The sequence below is a fragment of the Nipponia nippon genome, unplaced genomic scaffold, assembly GCF_047370975.1.
Source record: "Nipponia nippon isolate SJK-2023a ecotype South Korea unplaced genomic scaffold, ASM4737097v1 scaffold_1, whole genome shotgun sequence".
Taxonomy (NCBI): Eukaryota; Metazoa; Chordata; class Aves; order Pelecaniformes; family Threskiornithidae; genus Nipponia; species Nipponia nippon.
The window spans coordinates 63,719,905-63,728,793 of record NW_028262290.1 but is presented as its reverse complement, the minus strand read 5'-3'; positions in this window follow the sequence as shown (position 1 = coordinate 63,728,793).

The window sequence follows — 8,889 nt, the reverse complement described above, 5'->3', positions numbered from 1 at the left end:
ACTGAAATTCATGCTGCACAGACAAGTGGCCACTCAAGATTTTCTTTTGTCTGAAGTTAGATTTTGAGGCACCACCTTTAGCAAGGAAATGGTAGCTTAATCTCAAAGTCCTTTCAGTCGCAGGCCTCGCTGCTAAACCTGTAAACGAAGATGTAGAATTATTCTGGCTGCTTTGATCCTTTGAGATGTGCAAGTATGTTCTCTGACCTGCTGTGAAGCTGCCAAAGTCGATGGGCACTCAGCAGCCATAAAATGGTAAGAGTTCTGTCACTGCTCATTCTAGCTGAATTTTTGTTGAATTTCCTTTTTTTTTTTTTTTTTTTTTAAAGTAAAGTACTTCCTTTTCTTTAAAAAGCAATTTCAACTTCTAAAGCATTTGACCGTTTTATACAATTGAACGTTTTATAGCAAATTCTGGTGTCACTACTTGAAATGAAACAAGAGTGTGCTGTCCCTACGCACAATACTCCAGTCTAGTAGCCTGAAAGTTTACTAACTGAATTAATGAGGAAGACAGTAAGTCTTTAGCAACACTGTCAACCTAAAAAGTGGTACAAGGCACAGAGGAGTTTCCCCAGGCTATTGCTAACTTATTTCTGCTAGTTGCAAACAAGAATGTGTATATGCAGCAGAGCCAAGCAAATGGTGGTTCTGAGATCTTAAAAAATGGACATAACTGTTGCAGAGCTGTTCTCGCACATCTTCGCTGAAGTAACAGGACCATACTCTTTGTCCTTTCTGAAGATATGAAGACTAAGAATCCATTTTTACCTCTTCAGATAGGCCTGAGATTGACCTAAACCTGCTGTGGTATTATGCCATGTGTACACTGCTTTAGTTTCAGCTGACAGTTGCTTTTAACTTGCACAGCGGAAGCAAATTCAGGAGTTACCACCTGTATGATCACACCTGGAAAGTTACTTGTGGCTTCACTCAAACTTCCATTTCTTCAGCTGCCATCTTCCTTTCTTTGTATAAGTGAGGACATACACTGAACATCCACAAAGAAAAAGGATGGTATTAGGTAACTGCGCTGGCCCTTTTCATGAAAGAAAATATCATCTGTTCCAAAAAGCTACATGTTTTGATAAAATCTTCAGCTAATCTTTTGCTAAGTCCCTTCTTATATACCTGGTACAAAAGATGGTAGGATGAGTTGCATGTCCCACTCTGTGATAAAAGATTCTTGCTGTATGAAAGGCAATTGTTAGAACAAACAGGAAAAATGGAGGCACCAGCTGAAATCTGACCATCGAAATACACAGCTGGTCATGACACTAAGCCTTGCATCACATTTTTCTCTTAATGCCTCAGGATTTCTTGCAGCAGCTTTTAACAATTTTGTTAGTGGTCCATGGTGAAGACAGGACAATGTCTTTGTTGTAATTGCATCATTTATCCAAGTAGTAGGACAATTTCTGTGAGAGAAAGTATAAGCACTTGTAAGTGGGGAAAAAAAAATGAAAAAGTTAAAGATTTTACTTGTATTTGTGTGCGCTTCAGGGACCAACTCATCCAAGTAAAAAGAGAGTAACCACCACCAATTTTTAAATGTGCATGTTTAAGTACTCTGCAACAGATAGAACTGTAATATTTTTAAAAGGGTGATTTACCTGGTAGGCAAGCATAAAAACAGTACTTATGTTTATTTTATTGCAAATATAATAGTGCTCATTTAACATAATGAGTTTAAATTTCATTGAAAAGGCATCAATTAGTATGAAAGAGTGATTTAATGAAAGGGCTTTTATGAGATTATTCCAACAGTGGAGGAGTTGTCTTTTTAATAGAACTGCATCTAAATGTTAATCCTGCCATTTGTCATTGTTTTGCCAGATGTCTGCTGTGTACCTAAATGCTTCCACATTCTCTGTTCTTTTTCTTTTTTTTTTAAAGAGGTACTTGTAAATGGAAAACGTCTTCAATGAACAATTCATTGATATTCTTGGGCACTTAATGTGATATTCCATTGATTCAAGCTGGAACTGTGTTGGTTTATATCATCTGAAGAATTGTCCTTAATTTTAACACTGCCACTCCGGAGTCATTGCTCTTTACTGCAGTTGACTTCCTTTAGTGGGGAACTAATAGCAGCTATGTATTTCTGAAGTCTTTGTGGTGTAGACTAGTAATCAAACTGGCCTTTCAGTTGTTTTGGTTTTTCTTCCCATCTTTTTGCAATTGCTGTTACAGAACCAGCTCTGCTTGCATGCTGCGTTTCTGTTCCAATGCGCTTTTGATACATGTGATTGAATACAGAAAGCAGTTGTATGGTGGATAGCCTCATCACAGATATTTTTTTTCATGCCTGGTCTCTCTCTCTCTATTTACCAGGCATGTTTTGATTTGCATTCATCCATTAGATATTTAGGTATGGTCTTGATTTTGTTGAAACTGTTCTCCTTGTCATATGCTTGCTTTTTGAGACAAGCACTGGGTTTTTTTTGGGGTATTTTTGGTGTGTGTTTGTTTTTTTGGTATTCAGCTACATGAGCTGAAATGGATTAATAACGTTTTAGATTAAGAATCTAGACAAGTGATCAAGTTGTATATCTTAAGCATATCTTAAGTATATCTTATTGAGCTGCCATCCAGCAACAGTCATGTAGTAGCCTACCTTGTATTTACCAGGTGTTCCAATACATTCAAACAATTAGAAGGAGATCTAGGTAAAAGCATTTGCTCTTCTGCCTGTCTGGCATACTACTACAGCTCAGCTGATACGCAGTGACTCACTAAGTTGTGATGACCAAATCCGAGCTCAAATATAACTGCATTAGAAACTGCACAGATAAAACAGTGTTTCAAGAAATTAAAATGAGAACAAGCAATGGGTTTTAATCTCTGCTTGTGTGTAGAGGTTGGAAGGACATTAATATGAAAAGTTAAATTCTGTCTTTGTTTCTTGTCTCTTGCTTCTGCCATAAATTAGAATGGGAAATGGTGGCAACAAGGGTAACTAGTGAGCTGTGTGTGGTGAGGAAAGATCTATTGTACCGAATTTCAAAGCATTGCTTATTCTTTTCTTACCTCAAATTTTAAATCATTTTTAGGAGTCTTTGTCATGCTGTGCCTCTCTTGAAATGTCCATGAAAAAGGAGTAATGTTACTTTGTATTAATGCTACTTCAGTTGTATAAGTGTTTACAATAAAGTTGAAAACTGTAAGGCTTTTAAACACGTGAAAGAACACTGAAATGGGAGTTATTCCTTCTAGGTTTAAGCTGTTTATCTCCTTTTGAAGAGAGATGAACCTTTTGAAGGGAAATGCACCTATGAGTCAGATACTGATCGTGTATTAGTAGGTAGGATTACTTTTGTTCTGCATACAGACCACTTGGAATGCATGTTGATAATTTTTTCCTCTCCTGAATCAGTCATACACAAAGTTAAATTCAGCTGTCTTGATGAAATCTTATCCAAAAAAATGCAAGGTAGGGAAGTGTGTGTAATAGCTAGTTAATGTCTTGTGTATTCACTGAAATACCATAAATCAGTTTAGTCCACAGGCATTGGAAAGTATTCAACTATTAAACAAAAAAACACCACCACTGAACCCCTCAAGCTAAGGCAAATGCTTAGCTTATCAGAGTGCAGTATCATCAATATTTCTTCCATACCAAAGATAAAAAAATATGTTTTTACAAATATGCTGAAAAAAACCCTCTTGATGTTCAGGAAAATCTGGAAATAATTAATAAAGTCAGTATTCTTATTAGTGATTATCAGTGGTTCTTTGTTCATTGTTCTCTCATGTGTTTTATAACACCTTGATTTATAACTTGCCCATATTTTTTTTTCCTGTTAGAAATGTGCAAAGAGAGGTGTCTGTGTGTACCTAATGAAAAAGTTTAAAAAAACCCCAACCTTAAAAGAGAGGTAAGGTACTCTGAAACTAAATCATTCTATTCCAAGTTTGCTACCTGTATGATATGGTAAGTAAAAGAATGTTTTTGAGAAAAAGAACCTGTCATAGTAATTATACAACGTGTTCACCATGTTTTGTTCTAATTTTTACACATGTATATAAGGATCTTAAAATTTCAGTTTTAATTCGATTATAGAGTAGATTTGTAAGAGTGGAATATTTGTGTGTGAGGAAAGACAGAACTTTGTAACTCTAATGTTATGCTATCCTGAAAAGATATTTAATGAATAAGTAATGGAATAATACAATTACTTCTTTTTTTTTTTTTTTTTTATTTCAAGTTTGGCATCTGCTTTCACATATGTAGGACATATGGTGAAGACTGAATTAGAAATACACTGTCTTCAGCGAGTAATAGAAGTAATTGACATCCTGTTCCTTTTTTTTAATCTCCACATTTCAGTTTATCAGCTTATATACATTCTTAAAAAAATCCCAATGGCACAAATGTGCTTGCATGGACAAGCCATTAAGTTACTGAACATGATCTATGTTTTGCTCTGGGACCAGCAGATTTATGTCTGAATCCTACCTCCTGTTGTGTCTTAAGCAGGTGATATTCTAGTATTAACAATCCATTTTCTGCTTCACTTCTCCCTCCATGGTATCCTGAAGAAATCAATTATATACATATTTTCAAAGTCTCAAGCCCAGTTAAAGATTTGCAACATTTTGCAGAATAAAGATTCATCTGATGTGAAATGATTGGTTCAGCTAATTGGAAATTAGGCATGTGACCTGTCTTAGACTTCTGGAAGTGAAGCTTGAGGTAAGGATAGTATAACAGCTGTAGCAAGGTGTGGAATTGAGGGGGAGTGACATGGTAGTAATTAGTTTCCCACAGATAAATTTACATAAACAGAGTTTGATATGTACAAAGCATGAGCAGAAGGCAGTTATTTTGGCCTTCAATTTTCACTGATTTTTGTCTCTCTGTAGGACTTTGTGGAGCACAAGCGTTCTTGCCTAGTTTACTCAGTATTCCTGACGGATCAAAGCTCAAGTATTGGACTCCAGTTTTATGCAGCTGCAGACCTTTACTTGTGGGTTGGTTTAGGATACACTTTAGAATCAAAGTGCTAGTTAACCTATCTGTTGTTGAACTGTGTATGAAAAAGTTTGCATTGTTTTATGCAGCCCTATTCCAGTAAAAGCCAGCCTGCAACAGTGGGTTCTTTCTCAAAAACATGAATTCAGAAATTTATCCCTTACTGGTAAGTATGTATATACATTGCCTCATTCTCATCAGCCAGCAAACAAAACTGGAAAAAACCCAGTGCCACAAAGTTTATGGCTTTTGAGAGACAGAGGATTTTTTCCTGGCATCTCTCCACAGTGAATGTTTGTAAGTACAGTGTAATCTCTAATGTACTAGAGGCCTTCCATTTAAGTTACTAAATACACTTATGTGTGGAATTTTAATTTACTGTGACAGAGCACTCTCTGAGACTTTTCTGCTGTGCCTTGGTCCCTTGCTTTGCACCTGCAGTAGGTTTGTGCAAATTGTGTACAGTAATATTTCAGTGCAAAGAGGAAGGTGTCTGCAAATTTTAAAGTCCAAAGAGAGGCCCATCTGCAAGTCAGACTGCACATCCATATTTATGTTACATGGGACATTTATTCCGGGATTTGTTAAAATCAGAGTTTTGGTCGGTGCTTTAGCTCAGGTCTTTATGTTTATTCCTACTAATTCAGCAGTAAGGATTTCCAGTGTAGATGTCCTTTAAAATCTCATATCTCTATGAGAGCTGAGATAAATTATATAGGAGTGAAAATGGGCAGAATTACATTCAGTAAGAGGAAGAAGATTGAAGTTTTCTGATTTGTGTTGATAGTTTCGTCTTGACTATTAAAAATCTGATTTAAGCAAATGACCTGTTTCCAACTGATACTTGGGTATTAGCATAAAACCAGTCTTGACTCTTGCTTTTTTGCCAGAATTTATGTAGAAACTAATTCTCAGACATTAGCAGACTGCCCCAAATTTATGACTGCTTGATCCAACTGAAAATAATGCACACTGACTGTTGTAGCAGGTGCTTGTTCCTCTGAGATTCTTCTCTGAAAAAGCAATTTCTTCTCTTTTAGAGATGAGAATAACAGAAGTTGATTTACCCCTTTTGTCCTTCATTAATAATTTTTGCCGAGCTTTCATTACATTTATGTTCTCGTAGCGTAGGCATACTTACACAGGTAGAGAGTACGTGTGTATCTGTGTGTGAAAACTTATTTATATAACTCCAGGTGATCATAATACATTTTCTAGCCATGAATAATTTGCTGCCTTCTTTAAATCTGCAATTTCAATCTTTTTCCAAGGACTGAGTTTTTGGAAAGTTATTTTTCAAGACCCAGAGATGATTTTAAGACACTGGATATCTCTGTCTCTCTCCGCCCCCCCCCTTTTTTTTTTGCTCTAAATGCCTATGTCGCATCATTGCAGCAAATTTCAGACAGAGCACTTTCTGATTTTACTCCTTTTACTGATCTTTTTACTAGCCCTATGGAAGCACCCACCACCTTTTACTAACCTTGTTGTGCATTTGGCATTCCAGGCAGCTCCTGTGTAGAGCAATCTCATTCCTTTCACTTCCTTTTCTCGTTTCAATGTGATATATAAAGTAACACACACTAACTTGCGCACAAAGTCTTGTTCATAGAGAATGGGCTATGACCGTTCACTCTGTTTTTCACATGGGCAGCAACTGGCATCTGTGCAAGGTCACCTGCAGTTAAGCATTTTTTCTACCGTTGGGGTGCTTCTTCTCAAGGCACTAAAACAGCTGGTAGTCTGGCTGTCCTTGTAATCTGTTTTCATTGAATGATTCAGTCTTGCATATGCTTACCTGCTCTCTCCTTCCCTCTCCTGCTGTCTGTATTTCTTGTAAAGGTGTTTCTTTGAGGAAGGAAAGAACTTCTTTACTACTAAGTGGGTATAGGATAGGCAACAACTGGTAACTTTTAGGAACTGGTCACTATTGATGTTTCTCGTGTAGCAGGCTAAGACTTGAACTGGAGAGCAGCACTGAGTTCTGCTGTCATAGAGGAAAATGAATGCTTCCTCCCCCTCGGCTTCCTCCGTGCACCTCTTTCTTTCCTGTGAAGGTAGCGAAAGACTGTAGTAACAGGATTCCTACCCTAGGTAACTCGCTAAGGTGCATAGAGGCAGGTGAGATAAATCTGAGACCTTTGAGTCCTTAACTTTCTTGCACCAAGGTAGAACAAAGAGCTTGTCATGAGACGAGTCCCAAAAGAGAGATGGAGTTTGGGTGGAAGCAGAAAGTCAGTGTGGATGGCCCATGGAACCCATTGGTTTGTTGTAATCCTTATGGAGAGGTGAATTTATTTTATTTCCAGGATGTCTCTCAGAATACAAAGTTTAGCCATGAGCTAGGCAATTTACTGAGCAGTAATTTACTGGAGTTTTGGACTGGCCCTTCTGTGATTTAATTGTGATACTGATGATACCAGTCTCCTGTGCTGTGGACCACTGTGGAGGGTTCAGGAAATGCAATGTAAGGCTGGTACAACAAATGTAGCCAACAAATGGTAATCTTTGCAGCTCCTCCTTGGAAACTGCAGCAGGAGACTGCAAGAAAAAGGTCACTATGTAATGGCACGTACAAGGGTTGCAGCTGAAGGTACGAAAAAGTTCTGTACTTCAGGCTTCAACCTCTACCTCTTTTTCTTATTTTTTTCCTATTGCTTTTGCTTCTTTACCTGTTTCTTCCCACCCGCAGTTTTTTACATCAGATACTGCCTCTATCTTATCTTAATCCAAGTGATATCCATAGAGGGGATCAGGAGGATGTTCCTTTTTCATTTATCTGCTGAATATTTGGCAGGTTTGCTGCTGGGAGCTGCCAGGACCTTTTTTAGCTTCATCAGTGTCAAGCATATGGTCTGGCCACATAGTGATTACAATAAATCTTGTTTGATCTCTTCCCACAAGTATCGAACTGAATATCTTATAAAGGTGTGGGGCGATTCCTGATGTCCTTGATGAAAACAACAGTAGCTGCGCAGCACATTAAAGCAACTGAGAGACAGAAGATTCCAGTATAATGTAAACTTGTAACTCAGCAAAGTTTATACAGAATCTGTCACACTGGTAGCATCTGCTTACTACTGGTAGAATTGGACAGTTTATAGAACAGGTTTCAGCCATTTGTAAGGAAAATGTGAACTGAAGCATGAATTTAATATGTATGGTAGCTGCAATCTGGCAACGGGGACTTAGTGAACTTTCTAGCCTTCTATTCTGTGAAGGACATAAATCATAAACCAGCACTTTTCCCTGCCACTTTCACTAATGCTTATTTTCACATTACACTCCTATAACTTTGTGACAAACAGTGAGAGAAGTGACACAGGCACGTGAGATTTGGCTCAGCTAGTAGAAGTTTCAGGCTGTAAAACAGGGAGTGGGGGAAAGAGAGGGTCCTTTTGTGAAAATGTTTAGCTTAACTTCTGTTGAGGCTTACAGATTCAGTAGAAGAAATTGCATACTAATCATTTAGCCTTAAGAACATCAACACGTAAGGGAGTTTAATGAGTTAGTTTAAACTGAAAGGAGTTTTGTAATTTGCACTGAAATTGGTTAATCTTACTCATTGGGTTTAAAAAACTCCTGTTATAGGTAATGCTTTTCCTAGTTTGCATTTTAAGTGAATTTAAGGCTGTGGAAAGTGCTTCCTTCAGGCAGAGATCTAAGTAGATCAAGAATGGTGCAGTGTAGATGGCACTAAGGTTCGTCAGCAACTTCACCCTGGGAATGTCACCTCCAGACATATGCAAGTAGCTCAGCAGTCATGTCCTCTCAGCTTTGCTACCTCTAGAGATACTAAAGGTGATGCAGCAAGTTAGCATCATCGTCACACAGGAATTCCATCCTGCAGTAGCATAAACTTGCAGTTTGGTTACAATCTTCAGTTAACTGGGGGGAGAAACAGGTTTTGACAT